This window comes from Bactrocera tryoni, chromosome 1 (assembly GCF_016617805.1).
Source record: "Bactrocera tryoni isolate S06 chromosome 1, CSIRO_BtryS06_freeze2, whole genome shotgun sequence".
NCBI lineage: Eukaryota > Metazoa > Arthropoda > Insecta > Diptera > Tephritidae > Bactrocera > Bactrocera tryoni.
Genome location: NC_052499.1, coordinates 2635578 through 2659890, shown reverse-complemented (window position 1 = coordinate 2659890; position 24313 = coordinate 2635578). Strand labels below are relative to the sequence as shown.

General features: G+C 35.2%; 1 protein-coding gene across 2 annotated transcripts in view; it reads left to right on the top strand.

The window, feature by feature from the left end:
- Positions 1-24313, top strand: part of LOC120777742 (neuroligin-4, Y-linked) — a 124968-nt gene that overhangs the window by 17748 nt on the left and 82907 nt on the right. For both annotated transcript variants that reach the window (XM_040109244.1, XM_040109236.1), the window contains one exon: positions 21537-21589. The gene's annotated coding sequence lies outside the window, so the exon portion shown is untranslated. The remainder of the gene's footprint in view (positions 1-21536; positions 21590-24313) is intronic.

Sequence of the window (24313 nt, the reverse complement as noted above, 5' to 3'; positions counted from 1 at the left end):
CCCTGCCTTTAAATCTAGCAAGTTGCAAGAGTACTAAATATTCGGTTGCACCCGAAATTAGCTCTTACTTACTTGTTTCAAGTAAATTGCTGTGGCAATATGTTGGAGTGCTGGCTTACCTTTATAAAGGCATAAACATATATATATTTACATACATTTAATATATTCAATACATACCAGCAATTATACAGAGCAAATAATATGTAGAAAATATTTATTTCGCTTAGTGCTAATATTAACCCCACTGCTTGGGTTGCCATGGCGTATGCGTAACAAATTTATTTTATGAATTTGCAATGTAATGGAAAACTGTGCAATCCAATTCTTTTTACATCACTTAGCGGATTGTGGATAAAAATGTTTTATTGTGCAATTGAATGGAAAGTTGGCCTATTTCTATCCAAGAATTTGTTTAATGAAATCATATCTAGTATAAGAGTGGTGTCCAATATGATTTTTTGCGGAAATTTATATATTTTTTCACTAATTTGTGATTATATAGATATTTATGAATTTATTCGTTTCCATAAATGGTATGTATTGGTGCCCAATTTCAAAAATTACAATCAATAGAAATCAGGGCTATCACAAGACAATAAATTTAACAATGAGAGAAATTTTAGCTTCTTCGTAGAAGACTTTTTTTACCTATCTCCCAATGAAAGTGTTACCCGAAGCAGATTTTTTAAAACTTTACAATGAAGAAGCGCTTTCTTGGAACCCTTTTACTTGTAAAGTGTAGTAATATAAATTAATATTTTGCACAATTTTGAAACATTTATTTGACATAACCAGAAACATGTGATTTAGGTCAAATATGTGTTTCCCGGTAATACCCTGGCCTAGCCACTTTTCACTGCCAGCCGTCACATGCTTTTGAAATTGATCAATTTTGTTTTGCGGAGCGATTCGCAGATTGAATTTCGCTGCATGAGTAAATCGAAATCGTGCTTACATGAATTTTCCATTTTTTTATCGAATGAAACCAAAATTACGTTGGATTAGCTGCTACAATTTCCTGTTTACTTATAGTTTTACCTTATCCAAAAAAGCTAAGGAGTTCAAATTAACGAAAAAGTTTCTAGAATTGTTAACACCGCAAACCACAATTATACAAATTGTACAATTTGTACAAGCTTTTTTCACAAGTTTATCGTTTATAGTGAAATTTTGGCAAAAATTATAAAATTATTTCTTGCAAAAAACAGTTATTGAATGCTTGCTGCAACTCTACCTAATATATTTGTACAATCTGCAAACGAAATTAAATACATATATATACGCATAAACACGAATTTCTACGAATACATGTTTAAGGGCCTATACCAGTGTAACGCATGAAAAGTAGACGAATTTCGTGAATTTTTTCAAAGAAAGTACTCGATTGAATGTTTCGAACTTCTTTGAACGTAATAAGGTATTTTTTTTAGCTTTATTTTAAGATTTTGTTTCTAAAAAATATTGATAAATAACGGAGTTATGTGCTATTTTCGGAGGTGCCAAAAAGAAAGTACCCCAACTGCTGGCATTATTCCAGCCGAATGAGTATATAAAACAAAAAAATTCATTCAAGCTTATTAAACTTAGAGATTTTTCCTATACAAATTAATATTAAAAAATATTAAGAATTAACAAAATGACGTAATTTTGAAAAAAAAATAATAATTTTTTTTTTAGTAAAAAATTGTCGTTTTTAAAGCCAAATTGACAATTTTCTAGCAATCGAAAATATCGTAGGTCATTGTATAGTATATATTCAACAATACTTAGTTTTAATTTAAAGTCGGTCGGTTAATTTCTCGTTGAGTTATGATGTCAGCCACTTTGAAAATGCCGTTTCGAGGAAAACGCGTTTAAAGTTTCACTTATATAAATATGTTTGCATCTCCGAGCGGTCGCTCTTTAGAACGCTGCCATCCAAAAACTATTCCAAGTGCGACCTTGCCGATTCCACAGAATATTTTTGGAAATATAAACTATCGAAAGAGCAAATAAAAAAATTTGAAAGTGCATTGATGTAGTCCCTTATACACAGCAAGAGAAATTTAATAATATAAAGCGATACAAGCATAATTTGTACGGAAACTACAATTCGTTACACCCGAAACGCATATTTATATGTTTGTATGTCCTTGCATTGCTCGCTTAAACCTTTGATTTGTTGTGGGATCTCATATGCTTTTTCTCAAAGAATATCAAGCTGGCAGATAAGCAACAATTAAAAATACAATTTACAGTTTTATCAATGATATGTAGAAGCTTTGTCTTCAACATAACTTCTTCAGCTTGTATTACTGTAGACAATTTTTTTTTGCTTATTCTTCGAGACATTGGAGGATGCAATAACTTCCTCGCTAATTTCAAATGGCAGGTGGTTCTGTAGAGCAGTTTTATGAAGCTTCTTAACAATGAAAAAGGTATGGTTTCACGAAAATTATTTAATTTGTGTTTCAAGTGAAACTCAGACGTTGGCACTAAAAATCGCGTCAAATCTAAATGCAGGCAATATCTAATCTTTTACCATATAATATCCGAGAAATAGTGATTCTTGTGAATTTTTAGAGAAGCTCATTGATGACTGTGGAGAACCAAACATAGATCTCTATACAGTAATATCGTATATTTACTTATATCTACATTTTTATGTCCAGTAACTATCCTTCCCTAGATTTGGAGGGTTAAAATAATCACACTTTGATATACACAATATAAATAACTCTCTTCATTTACTTAGTTATATGCGTGTATACTTTATATTCATATTTGATTTGTGCATTTATAATGCATGTACATACATACACACATGTATGCACATCTGTGAATACGTGTAAGTATATAAGATATTTGTGTTTGCACAAAGCTGTTTGTTTATTTTTAAAATGCACTCAACGCATGATAAAACAAACGAAGAATACACTTTCCAGTTATATATATGCACTTACACGAATACATATAGAAATAAGTAAATATGTTTGCATTTTGTCAGCTTATATGGGTTAGTATATAGTATGCATAAGCACTGTTTCCGTCTGCACATTTTGATATGGCAAAGTCGCACTGTTGGTGAGAGTATCATTTCATATATGACACTCATCGTCCTTGATGGGCATTAAAAGCACACACAACAACATAGACGCTTTGTGCGAACACATAAAAGTAAAAGGCTTTGCAGCACTGTCATAGTCGAAGACTCACACTTTCAAAAATAAAGTATGAAAATAGAAAGCATGTTCAGACAGTTATACATATACATACATTATCAAGAAACTAGATATAGAATGCGATATTAATGTGGGGTTTACTTATGCTTGGTGAGCATGTTAAGAGCAACTGTTTGCAAAAGTATACAAATAGTGATTATAATAAACATATTTATAAAAAATATTTTTTTGTCATTCAGTTCGGAGAGTGATAAATGGCTCAACAAGCTTAAAATATTATTTCGCATTTATTTCTTTAAATTGATTTTAATTATAATTTTTTTATAGTTTTGATGAGTTTATAAAAATAAAAGCATATATACATACATGTGCAAATAGGTGTGGCAAGCACTCATCGTCATATCCAATTGAATTGAATGAAAATCATGAACCTTTGTGCAAATGTAATATTCACACAAATCCTGGACTGCGGTTTGATAGACTATTGATGCCGGGCTGTTGCAAACTGACATACACGCACACACGCACACATGTAGCATGCGAGTACATATGCATTATATACACGATAGAAGCTTTCAATGGCAACATAAGCATATTATTTGCGGCGCATAATGAATATTTCTTCGCATGTCTGCCAGATTATTATTTACATTGTGCCCACAAACAGCATACCTAAATATGTTGTCCTTCATCACCCTGTTAGTACATATCCTTTTGTACACTTCACACACAGAAAGCGCACACGCCCACACGCGAGAAGTCGTAATGGTATTTCTGTGGTTCTGTTGTTTGCACACTGACAAATTGGTATCTCTTCATTTTCATTTTTCTGCTTCATTATTTGTGTGTGATGTGCATGATTTCCACTTTTATGCCTCCTTCCATTGTACACGTGTGGTTATCGTGTATGTGTATGCTTGAGGAAGTGTGCACTAATACAGTGCTGTGAATATGCTCACCTTTGTGCTCGCCCGTTCATAGTTACCTCGTGGTGGAAATATGCAGTATTTTTTCGTTGCGGTTGGCATTCAGTCAGCCATTCACACAATGCTTTTATTTGTATATAAATATGTGAATATGTGTATGTGATGAATGCCATTCTTGTACATAAAAAATATAACAATATTTGAATATGTCAATGAAATGTTTGTAAGCAAAAAATAAATGATAATCGAAATTATAAATTTTGATTATATCCACGCATTCACCTTTTCTTTGCTTTTAATCACGTATGGAAATACTTATGTATATATATTTGTATATTTAAACGCTTTTTGTCAACTCCGACCGTTTGTAAGCCAATCAACAATTGACGCCTGCACACGTAACTTGTTGGCTTTGGCGGCATTAAATTAATACCAAAATAATGTTTCGCTTCGCTCCTGACATCCAGTGCTGCGTTCCATACCCGTCGTCAAATCATCCAGCAGATTCGTTAATTCGAGCCACCATGGATCGGTTTTACACTGCGTTTACTCTAAGGGGAATATGCATCCTAAGGCGGCGTAGGGTAACAATTAAAGCTGCGCCCATCTACTTTATGGAGGATTTTGCGAAAGTGTCTTAGTTTGCCGAACAACCATCAACGGCGTCAGACATTTGTTGAGTGAGCCTAACACGAGATGGCATTTTATCCTGATTTTCACAAGAAAATTTTATTCTTCAAAGAAGCTCACTTTTAGTTTTTGGGTATGTTAATAACACAATTGCTACATTTGGACTGATCCCCAAGCCTTTGTTGAGACGTCGTTACATCCTTGAAAATGTTTGCCTGAGGTAAACATTGGTCCATATTTCGTAAAAAATAATACCATTCATAATATGACGGTCAAGAGGGAATACTATACAGCAATGACTAATCTTTAGCAAAACCAACAAAATTCTTCAAATCTTCTCTATAAAATATTTTTCAACGCATTGAATTATTTTCGGGTCAAGGAAAATGCATTTGTTAGCAAGCATATTTAAACACACCCACAAACAGAAAAGGTCTTTTCGATAGTCAATAGATGTCTTTGCAGGCGTATATCTTTAGCCCTACCAATCAGATTATGTGATACCATATAGTGTTGGAAAGGTGAGATTTTAAGCTTCATTCATTCATTTAACCAAATAAAATACGAAACGATTTATTCGACTATCCAATATATAAGATGGGAGACATTTTACGTGGTATAAAGCTTTTACGCTAAATGAAACTAAGACAAATTAGACTAAAATTACTCTAATGTAGTTAAATCAATTGACCTTTGTGTGAAATCTGCAGATTTTACCGCTCAGTGGCTTATTGCATTATCTTTTTGAGATCATTTAATATTTAACTGACAGTTCTTGATGTAGTCAGCCACAAAGTTGTGAAAAAACGTCATATAGGGTTCACCTAAGACGAGTTTCGGTTTATAAATGTCGAACACATGCGTTTACTTAGACTGATTTGACGACTATACTTCTGGACGATTCTACTCCTCTACAGTCAACACCATTTGGGGGTTTATTTTGGTACAGCATAGTCGACAAAAGATGAGTTCTTGCAGTGAACTCAATTTTCGACTTTTCAAATTTCGAATGAACAATTTATGCCTTTAAAATGTTGCTTATAGGCAGTGGCGGCTGGTAGTAGCATTGCTGAAAAGATGAGTTATGCTTAATCTATATATTTGTATTCAGTACATATGTGATTGGTTCTGGTATATATCTCCGTTAAGTCGTGGGTTCGAGTCTTTCGAATGAGAAGCCCAATCAGAATTTCAGTAAAGGTCTGAACGCGAATAAATTATATATATAAACGTAGATGAAATGCTTATATATTTATGCGATTTTATGTGTATAAATGTGCGCTTCATCCGACTATATAATGATTTTGAATCTTTTAATAATTATCTGTTAATAATTAATAAAATAAAATTCGGTGCTTTACTATTTAGCACTGCCGTTATAAAAGTGTCAGTACCTCTGAAATATATAATATAAAAACATTTATAGACATGAAAGCTAAGCAGAATAGAAATTCTTAAAATTATTGCATAACGCCAGAACGATGACCACCAAACCTTTCAACGAATACCCATTTATTTACATACATTTGGCCATGACCGCATCACTGTCACTGACACTCCGCCGCATTCATACTGATGGGCATTATATAAGAAACTCTGCACATTTATAAAAAGGTACATAAATAAGCTTTTACTGGACACTGAATGAGCAAGTATATATGTATGTATGTATGAATACAAATCCGTTAATCGCATCTTAACTGCGGATACTTTAATACCACTTTTCGCTCTTCATTTATCCATTAAGCAAACTATTTACATTTTCAATGCGATCGTCATTTGGCTGGGAAGGAAGAATGAAAAGAGGAATGCGAAATAAATAAAACCGCAATAAAATGTTAACAAAATATAAATATAGCGAAATTTATGTGCCGCAGCGCAATTGAGTGGAAGTTTGCTGATAGGCCCACAGTTTGCGGATTTTCTCGTGACCAAATAACACTCTGTGTATATATGTATATACATTAAATGGGGTTATAAATATTATTTATGACCACAATTTGTGGAAAAAACAATAACAATACGAAGCAAAGCTAATAAATTTAATAAAAAATATCACAATTCGTAGGTAAGTGAGAAGTTTTAGAGTTATTGAAAGTTCAAAGTTTATTTGCTCATATTTGCTGATTTATGCATCAATACAAATATTAATTTTTGTAAGTGGTATTGAAATCCCTGCCTTTTCTATTTCTACGCATTCATAATTTTATTAAAATAATTTAAATTAAATATCACAAAATATTCTCAGTATATCCATGCTTTAACTTCTTTAGCATATTTTAATAGAAATAATAATGTGGATTTTTATTTAAACTTCAATCAAATAAAAACTTATACTTCAATTTTGTTATACTAAAGATTAAATTCCCTTACAAAAACAAACACATTTATGTGTACAAAGCATGTATGCAAGATATGTAAATAAATATGTGTTTCTCGGCTACAACGTTACTACTTTTATGCGTTTTTTACTACCTGCAGGATATGCTACCATAGAGCGCGTTGGGGTAATCCCAGTCGGTAGACATTTTACACCATTCGCCTGAGGCAAAAACTCGGCGAGAGTCCAGGCTTATGTTGTTACATGCCATTGTTTGTAGACATGTACCTTGCACTTGCACCCACACACATGTATAGCGGCAGTAAAGCCACAGCAAATCTGTGATATGAAATAAAATCCCAGGGATTTTCCCGCTGCTACGCAACTCTGCTGTTCGCCCGCTTGTTTGTTGGTCTGCCACGCACACACTGCTGCTTGTTTCGCTGTCCGTTGATCCCGCTATCACAAAGTTGATGTACTCGTTGTATTCTATTTTGCTTCAGCCATAGCTATCAGTTATCAGCAATCGAAAAGACATTACAATAACAATACATGGCTCAGAAAAATAATTTAAGAGAAAAATGTAGAAAAATGCGAAATACGGTTGTGGAAATATTTTCGCCTTTTAGCCATTGAAAAACGTAGTTTCTCTCATAAAAGTTGTTAAGAGTAGTGACTTGTTGTAGCACAAATTTGTCCTTTATTTAGCGATAGGAAAGCGATATTGTCGTTTATTTTAGTCGAAGGTTTCCACTTTTATTGAGGTAACGAATGCGAATTAGTAGAACTGCGATCGTGAAATCTAGACTTAAATTTAATATTTATTTCAAAGATATTTTGGAATGTTTTATCATCTCTTCACTAGAACCTTTTGTCAGCTAGGAAGATAGTTAACCATATTTACTTTGGAGGAGCTAACTAGTTTAAAAATGGTTCTTTATCAAGCTTACCAAGCAAAAATCCTTCTAGTTGTGATTAATTTTTAAATGAACTTCTTGTCGTTCCGGGGATGACTTGCTACACCAAATACACTCAATAAGGCTTACTTAATACAACTAAAAATTTGTGGTGCTATACAAAAGGTTGTTCAATTAAATAACTACCATTTTTGATGTACTACTGTGATCAAATTGGAAGGTGAATTTTTAATTTATACTTCGCGTGTTTTTCGAATCGGTTTTTTTCTGAAAGTTGGTAGTACTGTTGGGAACAAAGTAGACCGATAATGCACCATCTCATACTGCATTGGTTATTCGTGATCATTTCGCCACATTTTGAACTAATATCGTGCCGCAACCACCGCATTCGCCAGATTTACCTTCGTGTAACTTCTGGCTATTCAACAAATTCACGTAACCACTACAAGGACACCGTTTTGACTAAATTGAAGATATAAAAGCTGAGTCGAACAAGGCTTTGATGATCATCACGACGGAGGATTTTTCCAAGTGCTATGATGACTGGAAAATTCGTTGGCATAAGTGTATTGCAGCGGGAGGGGATTACTTTGAAGATGACGAAATGGACAAAATTCACCTTTCAATTTGATCACAGTATTAAATCTCTTAATGTATAAGTAAGTTGTTGGCACCGTACACGATTTCAAGCATTGAAAAATATAATATTATGGCTTTCCTTCCACTCGAGCATCCCTTATTTGAAGTAAATTCAAGCATTTTCAAATACTAATGTCAGTATGCTTCAAATAAATCTTCCTAGTAATTCTCAAACAACTGAATTTAAGTCGATTACGTAACTTGCATAGCTATGAAACTATTTTAATAAAATGGAAATGAAAAATATTTGAGGGGTCAGTAGGGTAATCTTTTCTTCAATACATTTTTTTATTTTTTTGTATTTTCTGTTCCCTTATACCCTTAGAATTAATGTAGAAACCCACTTTACCATTGGAAGGTTTCGAAAAAGGCCCAAAAATAATAATACCGCTCGACGTTCGGAGCGGTCGGAGTGCACACCTCAAACTTTAAAGGCGTTTTTCTCAAAACACACCTTTTTTAAACTGGCGGACATGATGCCGGTCGAACTACTCAATCGATTAACTTACTTAAATAAAAACGCCTGGCTATCGTCCCTACTAGATTCATAACTTTTAATAATTTATGGACAATGTTATGACAAAATTGACGTAAAAAAGCATGTGAAAATGAAAAAAAAGTTAATTACTTTTTTATTTATCAAAATTTTTTCATGATTCTAATAGGGACGTACTTTTAAGAATAAATTGGGTTTTTGTGTTTCAGATGATCCAAACATGAGAAATGTCCGCCAGTGAAAAGACTCATCTCCTTCACCCAGCCATTGCTCTGACAGATGTCATCAAAAAATTCCGAACAAATTTCTTTATACACTCCACGATATACATCATGATACTTATGTGAAAAAAGTTCTATTGTAGAATAAAAATTTCTGTGAAAAAAAATGTCAAAAAACAGGTTAGATTACCCCACTGACTCCTTAAGGTATCGTGGCGAAAGTAGTTGAAATTAGAAATCACTTAAATGCATGTTCTTTATCTCTCATATACCCATAATTTGTATGCAAATACATAGCCATCTCCTCTATACAATCCATTTTCCATTCATTGCTGTTCGAAAAGGGGCCGCTCCGATAACAAAACATCTACTAAGCTCTCATTTTGCACTTAAAGACTGAAAGCTTATCCTTTCGACAGGTATGTCATTGCGTAAACTCTACCAAAACACACCACACATAGGCACATAGACGTATCTAGCTTAACAAGTGACAAAATGGTATGAATAGAACGCACCGTTAGCATGATTAACCATTTGTCATGCGTCAATCATACACAACAGCACAGCCTTTCATTGAAACAAGCAGAGAACAGAACTCAAATTGAAGGACGATCGGCAGCACAAATAGTTCATTGAGTACCATTACAAAGCTAGATACATACATATGTACATATACTTGTATCGGCCGTATACCTCAGTGTTTTCGCATTGGCAATTTAGCATATGCAGTACCCACTTTCCGGCTGTCATACGTTGCACACGCTGTAAGGCCAAAGCGATTTTTATCACACAAGCATAGGCTGTCAATAAATGTGAGTCATTTCCATATGTGTGTGTGCACGTGGAAACTGTAGCATTCAAATGATTGAATGTCTGTCGATGTCTCAACTTTCCTCTATGCCACATACAAGTACGTGTGTGTATGAAGCCACACACATTATGTTCCAGTCTTGTATTTATCTATTTGTTCGCCCATTCATATTGTTTTTTATCGACCCAAATTGGCGTAAAAAATCGGAAAATTCAATAAAACAAATTGGTTGCCTAGATGCTTTGGAAAAAGATAACAAAACGTTCTGTTGTTAAAGCAGTGAAACGAAAACATGACGCGTGTTGAGGCTCTAGAAGTGTGCTACGTGCTTCAGTTACGATTGCGACATTGAGTCATTGGATTTGATATTTATATACTCGTATAAATATGTTTTTGTACAGAATTCAATTCAGTTTAGTAGACCATGTAGGATGCCTCTTTTCCCAAGTGGTACACTATTGTTGTTTTGACGGCTGAAAGTTTAACATATGTATTCTTGTTGTTGTTGTCATGCCTGGCTTAATAAAAAAAGTAATGTTTCAGCCATGAAATTGGGAACCAAATTAAAATCCTGAAATGAGTGATATATGCTTAAATTTTATTCCGGCACTGTCAAATTTACCCTAAAAAAAGACGACTCAATGAGATCAAAATTCGCACTGGGAGTTGCTGCGTTAATTGGAGGCCGGAAGAGATAACGGGTTTTGGTTAGAATAGGCTAATCACGCCTAATCCGCAAAAAATTTAAATAAAGTCTTTGTAACAGTGCAATAGGGCAATAAGTATTGATAGTCGAGTAAAAGATTATCACTTTATCATGCGAGAGTATAAAATTTTCGTATTTTTCTAATAGATATTGCAGCAGTCGTATATCTCCAGAGCTATTAATCACATTGTGTTATACCATATACATAGTGTTGAATAGGTGAGAATATAAGCTTCATTTAACCAAAGAAATTAAATTCGGAGAAGTTGAAAAAAAGTTACAGCGGTTCAAAAATTAGTGAAAATTATGAAGAAATTCGCAATATTTCGAAAGTTTTTTTATAAAAAAGGGAAGAATGCCACGCAAGTCACCAATAAAATTTATAAAGTTTACGGAGATGATGCTGTATCAGTTTGTGTAGCACAACAATGGTTCACTCGCTTCCGTTCTGGAAATTTTGAAATTTCGATTTACACTGATGGATGAGATGATATTGTCTATCGGAAAAATGGCAAAAAATGGTCGACCGAAATGGTATATATTTGTTTACTTATTTGTTATTATAAATGTAAAAAAAATGAGTTAAAATTTGAATAGAAATACGAAAAGACTTTTTCGACTACCCGACATATAAACAAGTAGTAGGACTGCGATAAAAGTGATGCATTACAGTTCATTCTGCTTCTAGCCAGCAAAGCGCTGGCTTCGTCGTTTTCCTGTTTATCGTACCGCCAGCATAGTTGCTTTGGCTTTCACCTACCAAACACACATACATATGTATGTATGTACCTAGGAATATGCCTGTATGCCTCATATTTCATGCTCTAATAAGCGTTTTGGTCTCTTACATCTTTTTATAAAGTAGTCACCGCTTTGATGTGCAGACACATCGCCTCAACTTTCTGGCCTGTTCAGGAAACACATTAAACTCCGTTTTATGACACACGCATTTTTGTTTTTCCTTTCTTCTTCGTTTTTATTCAACCAACGCATTTGCCTTTTTACGACACCCTCACGATGTGTGACCTGTCTGCTTATCCAGTCGGTACACATCAAGTTGTTTGGGGCTTTGGTGAGATATTCTGCCACATTTGCAACGCCTTGGTGTAATCCTCGTTGGCTCTGTGGACAGTAATGTTTATATGAATGTGTAGGCATTTATTAGATATGTGTGTATGTAAATGAAGAAGTACCCTGTAGGGAAATTTATGGGCTCAAGCTGATAGGAAATGGTTTTCATGTAAGAAATATTAATTATATCTTTCTGCCATTCTTCTGCAAAAATGCAAAAAAGAAACGAAGCTGTAGATAATCGTGAAGCTGCCACGAAGTTTTCAATATATAAGTGACATATACAATTCTTAACAGCGTCTTCTTTGGTAGTTTTTTGAAGTTTATTTTAAAGCATAAACATATGAATTTCCCACAAATACATATTTCAAATTTACAGTTAACTACCAGAATATGTACGCACATTTTCGCCATTTCATGTTGCAGGCAAAGATTTGTTTGTTGATCCAATTTGAGAAATTGTGTTGGCAGCTCAACGTCATTCCCCACAATTCAAAACACATACATACATACACACAATCGGCCTATATACCACACCTAAGGGCTGGTGGTAGGTATAGAACCCGTTATTGCTGCCCTGGTTTTCAGTGTCTTCGAGCCAAGTAGATACGCTCAAGCTTAGGTGTACTTTATATACATACATATGTGCAAATGTGTCCCCTGGGAGTTGAGCTCTTTCATTCATATTTGTTTGTATGTTTACACTTTAGGCGCGTTTTCGTAAGGAATGTCGTAAAATCCAAATGCACGACTACATTTTCCTTATTTTATTGGCACTTCTAAGCGGGCGTGTCCGGTTGCAGATAAGCCGCCACAATTTGATAGCTGCCTGCTGCCTGAGTAAAGGGTACAGACTCCTCGAGCCATTCGGTCTGGCCAATTTTGATTGCATTTTCTGAAATATTTGAATTTTTAAGCACTTAATTTCCAACACAAGTAAACAAACAGCAAGACAGCACATGTGTAAACGCACACACACATCATACATAGAAAGACATCGTTTGCGCACAAATACAAAACAGTTAGGTGATTTGTACGTTTTTATTAGCTTTCTGCCTCATCTTGTTGCAAATATGTATCCACATGACTTTGTCGCCCAAATGCATGTATATACATACATTATGCCTACATAACATCTTTATACCCATACATGTATGTATGTATGCACACACGTGTCAGAGTATGTGTGTGCTAACTGTAGGTTTCGTGTGGACAGCCGTGCATAATTTACATTTCGGGCAGTTGTTAATGGTTTGACATTTGTGTCCTTCTAACTGGTGCACTTACTGTTGTTGGTTTTCTTGATGTATGACCGTGCGGCCTTGCAAAATGTATTGCAATAAATTTCGGCAATCATCAAATGTCTCCATGCAGCTGGCAGGAGATTCGTTAGATTCGGTAAAATATGACTGGCATGCAAATGAAAAAGAAGGTTTTTTAAATTGCTTTGAGAAGACTTTTTTCCAAAGGCTGGTATTATTTAAAGTGCTTATAGGTTGCATATAAATTGCTAAATAATAAATTTCACAAATTGTGCATAAGTTAGGTGGTTGAGAGTTAGCAGTGAAGGCCTCATTTCAGCAAAATCGCACAAACCTAACCTAAAAGCATGACATCACTGATATTGATATCATCGGCTTCAACACCCGCGCCGTTAGTTCTGCTTTCTCCAGACTGGACAAGGAAGCAAAGCAAATGGGTCTGGAAGTGAACGAGGGCAAGACGAAATATCTCCTGTCATCAAACATACAGTCGTCGCACTCGCGACTTGGCTCTCACGTCACTCTTGACAGTCATAACTTTGAAGTTGTAGATAGTTTCGTATATTTAAGAACCAGCATAAACACCATCAACAATGTCAGCCTGGATATCCAACACAGGATTGCTCTTGCCAACAAGTGCTATTTCGGACTGAGTAGGCAATTGAGAAGTAAAGTCCTCTCTCGACGAACAAAGAACAAACTCTATAAGTCCCTCATTAATCCCGTCGTGCTATATGGTGCAGAGGCCTGGACGATGACAACAGCTGATGAGTCGACGTTACGAGTTTTCGAGAGAAAGGTTCCGCGAAAGATTTATGGTCCTTTGCGCATTGGCCACGGCGAATATCGCATTCGATGGAACGATGAGCTGTACGAGATACACGACGACAATGACATAGTTCAGCGATACAAGAGACCGCGGCTACGCTGGCTAGGTCCTGTTGTCCGAATGGACGAAAACACCCCAGCTCTGAAAGTGTACGACGCAGTACCCGCCGGGGGCAGCAAAGGAAGCGGGAGACCTCCACTCCGTTAGAAGGACCAGGTGGAGAAGGACCTGGCTTCGCTTGGAATATCCAATTGGCGCCACGTAGCGAAAAGCAGAAACGACTGGCGCGCTGTTGTTAACTCGGCTATAATCGCGTAAGCGGTGTTTACGCCAATAAAGAAGAAGAAGAATCTAAAAGCTACGGAACTTGATATACTTGATATGATATACGTTTTTTTTTCTGGGATCAAGTAGTAGTTTAAGGCTGTCAAAAGAGACTCTATCCGTGAATCTGTCTCAATGTTTCTTTTGCAGTAGACGCACTCTTGATCCGACTTCAGCAATGTGACTAATATCTAGTTTAACAGAATTAGCCCGGAGTGATTTTAAAGAGTTCTCAGCATCACCTAACAAGGTCGATATGAGTTGTCAAACTGGTTTTATAGCCTTTTGTATTTGTTTTAGGTCACATAAACTACGTTTTGAGCTGCACTCAGAAGTGGAGTCTGAAAGATAATTATATCCAGATAGAGACGTATAAAGGCCAAATCAATCGAAAGTGAAGAGCTTTCTTCGATTTTAAACAAGAAGCAATTACTAGAGGAAAAATCGGCTGTTAATTCGATCCGTCTCCATTTTCATTTCGGGTAATTGCTTAATGTTTTCTTCCAAACGGAAATAGCTACTAGAAGTTGTCACTTTTCAGCAGCTTCGTTTAGAGCGACATCTACCAGCTATTGCAAACATGTGCAGCATAGTTTCTGCTGCAGTCTTAGCAATTAGAAAGCTGATTGTACATGAGACTCTACTTTCTTGTTTACAGCCACATGCCAAGGGTAAACTTTGAACGAGTACTTTCTAGCGCAATAATAACAATAACAATTATATCATTAAAATGCACATCGTTTTGTATGCTTGCATATTTGTTTGTGTCAGCCAAGTTGCAAATAACAAACACTGACGCCAATACCTAATACATATTTAATGCCAACATGCCACGCTTGGCAAGCGCACGCAGCAATTTCAATTGCAAACACGAAGTGCACACGTGTTGTGGTGTTAGTGTACAGAGTTAAAGCGGAATTGTCATTCATTAGCATTGCACCAGCACATCCTGTGCTCGCACAAACTTCACTTTGTACACCATCCCGCCATGTATGTATGTGTGCGTACGCGTGGCAGAAAGTTTGTACGGAGATTCGTACTTGTCAGCTAATTATGGGAGCTCATTAATAAAGTACCATATAGCATGAATGGAGTTGGTTGCGAGGCAACGTGCTATGCGCACGTGCAAACCCAAGCAGAGACACAACAAGCCAATTGCATTCGAAAATTGTAAAGGGCTTTAAGGGCTGAAGCACACACAGAATTCATACTGCTGCTTACGAATTTCTAAACTACACACACACACACACATGTGTACTCTTCTAGATATATGTTTAAGAGAAAAATCTGAGTAATTTCCTAGACAAGTTTACAACTGAGATTAGTACAGAAGGAGTTGTTGCTGGAAGTTATATATTAATTTATAAAGTTAAGCCAAACACTCACTTATGAGAGTGAAAAGGAAGCTGATGTCAATTAAAATTTGCTAATTGCATATCCTTAAGCATCATTGAAAGCAATTCCGTAATTTACGTTAACGCAAATAAACACATATGACAGCGTTAATTGCACATACATGTATTTACACTAGAAAAACTTGTAGTTGTCTTACAATACCTAAGGTTTTGATATGTATACTATAGTCTTTTACAAAATAAATTGTTTCATAGAATTGAATGTAAATATGTGTTTTAAAATAAACTCAATTTGGATAGATTAATTATATGTTGTTCCATTCAATAACAAAATGTTTTAGTTGAACTTTATTTCAGTTATTAACATTTGTAATCAATTTAAAGCTCAATTTACTTCGAACTCATATTCCAAATTCATAGAAGCACATATAGAAAATAAATTTAATGACTTGAATCTAAGTTGTTTAAATATATAATTTATTTGCTGGTTTTCAATTTGACATTGAATTTTCTTATTTGAATACTATGATTCACTGGTCAGGAACAATAAGCTATAATACATCTTCATAAGTTGTTACTTTTCTTCGGACCACTAGCTGTTTTCTGCAATTTAGCAGCGAATCTGTTTCTTGAAATGAACATATATAATACATAATTTTATTTTATGAAAGTGGCTTTTGAACATATGCTTCCGTCAAAAAATAAATGTGAAGAAAAGTACTCACATTTAAGCACTCACAGTGACGCCATATGAATATACCTCTTCAGTAACCAATATTTGTAGTTCAATTTGAATAATTCGGATTCGTCGATAAATAAATTTGGTTTCGTCCTCAGTTCATTCCTTGTGCTAGTCTCTTTTCTTGATTTGTGTGAACTATATCTCTATATTTGACACTTCTGAATATTTTAAGTTGTTACTTTAAAAGTAAACTGTCTATCTAAGAGATCAAGACCAACATCAAGACCAACATTTTATAAGAAAGGCTGAAATAATAAATAGGGCTCATATTCTCCATTGACCGCTTAACGTAAAATTCAGCTGAAATAATCTTTTTATTAAACACTGATGTAATTCGAACGTGATAATCAGGGTAAATCACCCTCACAGTCTATAAGAATGAACTGCATAACGGAAAGGAAAAAAATACTGAAAGCTTCAAATTGTCTCCGCAAAAATCTTCCTAGAAGAGTTTTCGAAATTGAGCGCCATTTATATAAAAACAAATATATAAACCACTTATATACAGTTATAAGCACTTTTAGATATGCATACATAATCAACATATCGTACAGGAAGGAAAAGCTTCTCTCACTATATTCTAACGCTGAATACATATGTATATAACTTAGAAAGTAAATATTTCATAAACTTTTATAGTTTCTCTTTATTCATAAAATTTACACGCACTCAAAACTAAATGGAATATTAAATTTTCAGTTTTCATTTTGTGTGCCATTAACTAGCTTCTCCTTAACAATGTCATATAAAATATTAGCTTTCATCGGCGTCAAAATATAGCTGTTTTGAAGACTTTCGTATCGGCTGATGTCCTATACGACTGTTGCAAATGAATTTAACGACCACTAAATTTTATTTTATGACTTCATGCAAGAATTTAATGACACACACAACGACAGCGATTGCGGCGATCAAGCACAAATATTTACAACTACACACCAGGGCGTATGAGTGACATCCATAAGTTTAGCGTAATCAAGTCAAAGGGGGTGTGCTTGTGTGGGTTCATTTGATAGTGGTTGAACGGAAGAGCGTTTGGTGTACTTATCCCGTAGTTTATATCGAATGTTGGAATCTTATATATTTATACAACAAATATGCTTTGCTGTGCTTTATGCAAAACAATTTCCTATTGCTCAAATCTTTGCAATTATGTGACCGCCACAGCTAAGAGAAATTCTTGTGGTCGTATTAATTGCTATACACACACACTCGAAGATAGTTGAAGTACCTTAGCCCTTTTGCAGCCGAAATATAGAGAGCATGGCATATATGCTCGAGAGGCTGCAATCAAATCTAATGTAAAATGTATTTGCCGTACTTATGGACTCTACACAATTTAACCACTAAAAACTTTCTTAATTGCTTAACCACTATGGCCAAAAGTTGTCGCTGTGGTAATTACATATAGGCAACTCATGTCAAGAAAGCGCGTTTGTGCTGTTTGTTGCTTATGTGTGGAGCGCTTTTGTGCAATGTTCGGTTATGCTATTATAAACTTTCATACCAATTAGTGAAATAATTGCAAAGTAGAACTTAGCTTGTTTTATAAATTATTTATCTGAAAGCGGTAATTATATAAAAGTTCAAAGATGTGTCTTTGAAAAAGTTTTAAGTCACTACCTAACAGCTGATGGATTTTAATGAGAAAATTTGCCATATTATAAACTAGCCGGAGAGTTCCTTCTTCTTTACCGATGAGCAACCATTGTCAAAAGAGAAAAACCAGTTATTAGTTTTTTTTTTCTCGATTTTCGATATGGATTTTGCAGAGAGTTCAGCTCACTGGATATTTGAAAGGCATTTATGAATAACCGAGGGAACTGTCTCCTATAAATCGAATCCAAAGCGTAGCAAGTTATAATAGCAAGCTGGCGAAGTGAAAGCTCTACTCCTCTATTCTCCGAATGTGGAACTCAGCCGATTTTAATTGTTCTCAAACTTAAAGAATTCTGCTCGAAAATGAATGCTAGTAGTTTCGTGTACTATAAAGGTACCAGGTTACAAAAATTAGCAGTAATAGGGCAAATTTATATTGGGTAGTCGAAAAAGTCTTTTCGTATTACTAATCTAACTTAAACTTATTTTTTTATATTTATGAACTAAATACATATGTACCATTTCGCTCGATCGGCGAAAAACTACGACAAGTAATTTCTCTTGAAGCAAACTTTACTCCATTAAGAGAGTTCTACATTGACCGAAACAAATGGTAGGCCGATGGTACAAGATCAGGGCTATATGGTGGTTGCATCAAAGCTTCGCAACCAAGCTCTCCCAGCTTTTGCCGAGTCATCAAAGATGTGTGTGGTCTAGCGTTGTCCTGATGGAAGACGAAGCCCTCTCTGTTGATCAGTTCTGGCCGTTTTTTTCGATGGCTTGCTTCAATCTCATCAGTTGATTCCCAACTTTCCTATCCCACAAAATACTCAGCATAACCTTTTGAGCAGTCAATCCTGGCTTTGCGACCATTTGTTGAGCTTTACCACGCTTGGACCATGATCTTTTTAGCACATTATTGTCATATTCGTTACAATTTTCGTCTCCTATTACCATTCGTTTCATTCAATTTTTCACAGACAATATTAATATTTACGAAAAATATGGCAGTTGCAACTGAAATTTTTTATTCTTATAAAATTCAAACAAATTTTGGTGTTCAGTAGAACTCACTAGTCTGGAATCGGGATCTTAAATGCGACTCGAAAAGTGGTTTTTAGTTTTAAGAGAACTTAAAGGCTATTTTGAAGCTACTAATAAATTTGTTCATATTCAATTGAGTTTAAATTTGATTAAGTGGTAATTAAATGTCTTGCTGAAAGGCCTTGTCATTGTAAATAATTGTATTGCATAATTATTTCTAAAATCCACTTTATTAAATTATAATCCTCAACCGTTGTTTTGCTTACTAAATATAATTAAAATGCAAAGACCGAATTGCAATGCCTTCACAAAGCAAAAGCCTTTTCCTCTGACCACAAAATATTTTAGTAAATTTATGTGGAATATGTACAGTGGACTCCTGCTAGCATTCGCTAATAAATATTATATACATACTCGTATGTATATATAAATGCTAACCAGCTACAAAAGATACCGCAACCGCAAATCAATCACATTTCTACACATTTGCTTTATTTGCAGAAATGCTTCGAAGAAATAGGTGCAAACAGAACATCACCACATACAAAGCCGCATTAAGGCTGTCTGAAACATATGTATATGTATTTATATAAATATATCTGAATGAAGTAAAGAAAACGTGAATATGTGTATATATACATACACACATACAAATATAGCAATCAATCATAATGTGCAAAGTTGCTGTCTGATTAGGCGCAAGCCCTTGCATGGGAAACCGCAACATCTACTTGCGGTGTGGCTGCCGACACGCAAAAAGCAGCGCAACACCGCACTAACACACAATAACACCAACAATAATACACATTCATTTATACCACGAGATATGCACATATGTGCACTATAACGAAAGTTTGAAGAAATAAATAGTAAAGGAAATGAGAATTAAGCGAATCCAGCAGCGAAAATGCGTGTATACTAAAATGCACTCTGTGGCAAGTGCGGATATATACATACATACATATACATATATTTCTATCTATATTATGCACAAGTAAATATTTGCGGAGGCTTTCAATAATATTTGCACACAGATAAATTGTAAATACCAAATCTCAATTGTGACCCATTTTCTGTTGAGTTTGCCAAATTTCCTATTTACGTGATTTCCGTGCCACAATTTTTGGCGCTTTTTATTGATATATGTATATAACTTTGCAATTACTGAAGATTTCATGTTTACTTTCAATATATTGATAAACAAACCACAAATAATGCAATTAAGTAGCATTTGTTTCTAGGCCGAAGACCATTGAAGCTAATTAATTTGCTACTTAATTTTAATTAAAATGCAGGTGCCCCAAACACTATGTGCGGGCAAAAAACAGCAAGACTTTGTAATTTAAATTATGCGCAAAGTTTCAAAACAAAATTAGTGTTTAATATACGCTTGCCTTTCTGAAGAAGACGCGAAATTATTCAAGAAGGAAGTTCCAATAAATTTTGTGTGCCGAATCAAATTGCTGGTGACGAAATATTCATAATGTTGGAAAGCGTCTTCGGTGATATAAAAGTGGAAGCACGATTGGTTTCAAAATCACAAAATTGTTTCGAAAACCAGCGTCGTGCTAACGTGAAACAATGCTTTCCGACAACCAGGTTGTGACGAAACGTATTATTACTGACGATGAGTCTTGGATCTATGCTTACAATATGGAAACAGACGATCAATCGGCCGAATATCGTAGCAAAAGTGAGACGATGATAAAAAAACATGTCATGGTGGGACAAAAGCAAGGTTAAGTCATTTCTATTGATCCGTTGATATCATTTTGTTGACATAGAGCTTCTTCTTCTTTACTGGCGTAGACTCCGCTTACGCGATTATAGCCAAGTTAACCATAGCGCGCCAAATATTTCTTCTTTTAGCAATTTGGCGGCAATTCGAGATACCAAGATCAGCCAGGTTCTTCTTCACCCGGTCTCTCCAACGGAGTGGATGTCTTCCTTTTCCTCTGCTTTCCCAGGCGGGTATTGCGTCGAATACTTTCAGAGCTGGAGCGTTTTCGTCCATACGCATATCTCGTACAGCTCATCGTTCCATCGAATACGAAATTCACCGTGGCCAACGCGGAAAGGACCACAAATCTTTCGCAGTACCTTTCTTTCGAAAACTCCTAAATCCGACTCATCAGATGTTGTCATCGTCCAAGCATCTGCACCATATAGCACGACGGGATTAATGAGGGACTTATAGAGTTTGTTCTTTGTTCATTAATTTTTTATGTTTTTCTTTTTCATGGTCGGGCAATGGAACGTCTGCTTCATCGTCGTCGATTAGGCAATCGGGTTCGACATATCCTGGTGTTATGTTTTCACTGTCGTTAGCAGGCTGGAGAAGTGTTCCCTCCATAATTTTAGTATTATATATATATACATATATATATATAGATAAAGAAATTATTATCATAATATTAATTTATATTTCTTCCTCATATACATATTTTCTATTAATAATATTCTTTAAATTCTTCTAATTACAGATAACACATTTAACAAAAACAATTTGCAGTTATCTTTTCTGAAGCGAGACAGGGTAAATATATGTATTTAAATGTTAATGGAAATTTTCATGACTATGGTTACTATATATACATAATATAATGAAATTTAGTGTATAACATAAATTCGGCTAAGCTTTCCAATTTATTTAATAAAGCTTCCAGGGCACATATTCTATGACATTTTTGTTAAAGATAAGTCAATCTCAGTCAAATTTTCATTAAAATCTCTAATAGGCTTAAACTCTTGGCCAGGCAATGGATTTACAACAAAACATCACATCATAATCAAATTCACACTTCACACAATATGAACGTAACCAATCTTGTAGGATAAAATCTTCAAACATTTTTGCACTGAAAACTTTTCTCAGAATACGAAACGCCTTTCAATAGCGTTCGAGTGGAATAACAGCTTTTCGATGGCATTAAGGAGCAATAAATTCACAGGCGTTTATGCATTTGAATTTCAAATTCCAACTGTCAACTGCTGAGCTGAAAAGTGCAAGCAACCAGCACATACGGCAATCATAAAGCGTTGAATGGAAAACAAAGTGGAAAATGTAAACAAGCGGCTGTGTGCGAGCAACTCGCAATGTGTTGATGCTGCATTCGAATTGGATGGCATGCAATGTTTGAGTAAAGGGCAACAGTGGCAGCAACTGCCCCAACAGCAACACATTGCGACGACACACGATGATTGCGCAACATGCGTGCTGCAAAAGTGGCACACAGCAAAACTTGATGTACAACTGACACACACACACAAACACACTCACACGCGCGCATATATGAAAATGGAGAATCTAAATGCAAGAGCAGAGAAACCAGTGTGAAAGAAAATTTTCAACTTGAAGATGCACAGTGGTTGAGCCAGTTGCTAAGCCAATATTTGTGTGCATGTTTGCGGCAGTGTGTGTGTGTGAGGCAAGTTGGACATATAAAACGAAACAAGAGCGCATGTAGAGCGCATGTAGAGCGCAAGCTGTAGAGGGGTTGGTGAGCAAGTTTGACAAAAGTCAAGGACTAAGCCAACACACACACACACATACATATGCAATGCACCCATACACAAACACTCATATTGGTAGCGTATTGCAAAGGGCCTCAAAATGCCGCTAACCAACCGCAACTCACTTTAATTTAAACAGACAGTTTTACATCTTTTGTGGTTTTGCGATGTTTGCACAGTTGCTTTTTGGGGCGGCTTGTGGCATAAAAACTTTTGCTTAGCCTGTTTCTCTGTACGCATATGTATGTTTATTTGCTATTTTACATATATACAAAATCGCTATAATCGTATGTTATTTCTGTGTGTACGGTTGGTAATTTGAGTAGTTGTAACGTATCTTTATGTTGGCTTCTATCAACATGTCATTATGTGCACGAAACGGCAACGTCATGTGTACTTGCGCACATAAATATTTGGTCTATGCCCATTCATATTTTGTAGGTCAGGGTTTGCGCTTTATTACTTACAAATGAAAGCGCAGCATTCATTTTTGTTCTGTATGATGATGAGCAGTGGATTTTCGATTTAATATTAATTCTAATTTCTAGTTTTGTGTGGATTACACAAATCTTAAACGAACTAGAAAAAAGTGACTTTAGGTTATGCAAATATACACAACTTAGGGGGTTAACAAACGAGTATGTAGAGGGAGGGGAGGTGACAGTTTTGACAAAATTTTAAATCTGGATTCATGCAAATACACACATTAAAAACCACAGGCGCTTTGTAGCAGTATTTCCTGCTAAGATATGAAACAAGGTCAAATTGTTAAATAACCACACCCACCTCCCACACATCACTAGTGAAGGGAACTCCAGAAAATAACATTTCTGTCTAATATACTACGAATAAAGGTCACATACATCAAAGCTGATATGAAGGAAGATAAAAATTCTCATCCCACAAATTACGAAAATGGTTAAAACCGAAATTATTTCATAAAATTTATATTATGACCTCTTATTGCATTATTAGAATTTAGTTGAAGTCGAGCTAGAAAAACGCTCACTTTCCATTTCGTGTAATTTCGCTTCCAGCAGCAAAAATATTTCAAAAGGACCTAGCATAATAAGGCTTCTTTTCATTTCCAACTGACAACAGTGATGTAACGTTCGAAATCTGTGTCCTTTGTCAAAAACAGGTTCTCTGCACTTCAGGTTGAGTATACTTTGCATAAAATTCATGGTCTCATATACGAAGGTGTGAGATATCGTCATAAAATTACAATAAATATGCTGAAAAAAAATTTGTAAAATAATTATTGAAATATACATACATACCTTTCTGAAGCGGCTTGAACTGCTGCTATAGTGATTACCCGCCCACTGGCGGAATTATCGTGTGATATGTACACCCAGTATTGTGCTTGACAATATCCGCTAGTCTGTTCATTTGAGGTACCCTTCTGACGGTTTTATGGAAGAGTTTTACCAAACATTTTCGCAAGCTTAACTCCAAAATTAGAGCCTTATAGAAATTAAGGTAGATGACACTCTACTACATAAAATATTAAAAAGGTTTTTACAAAATTTAAAAAAATGTTTTTGGTCAGATACTGTTTTGAATATTCAATGTATGCGTGTATGCTTTGCACAAAGTACATGTATGTATGTGTGCGCATATTAACTATTCACTGAGGCATACACTGTACCAATTGCAAATACGTTAAAGCGAATATATTAGTATTTACTTGGTGCGAGTGTTTGCCTGCTAGAGGTCGCCGCTTATTAGTATTTCCATGTGCACG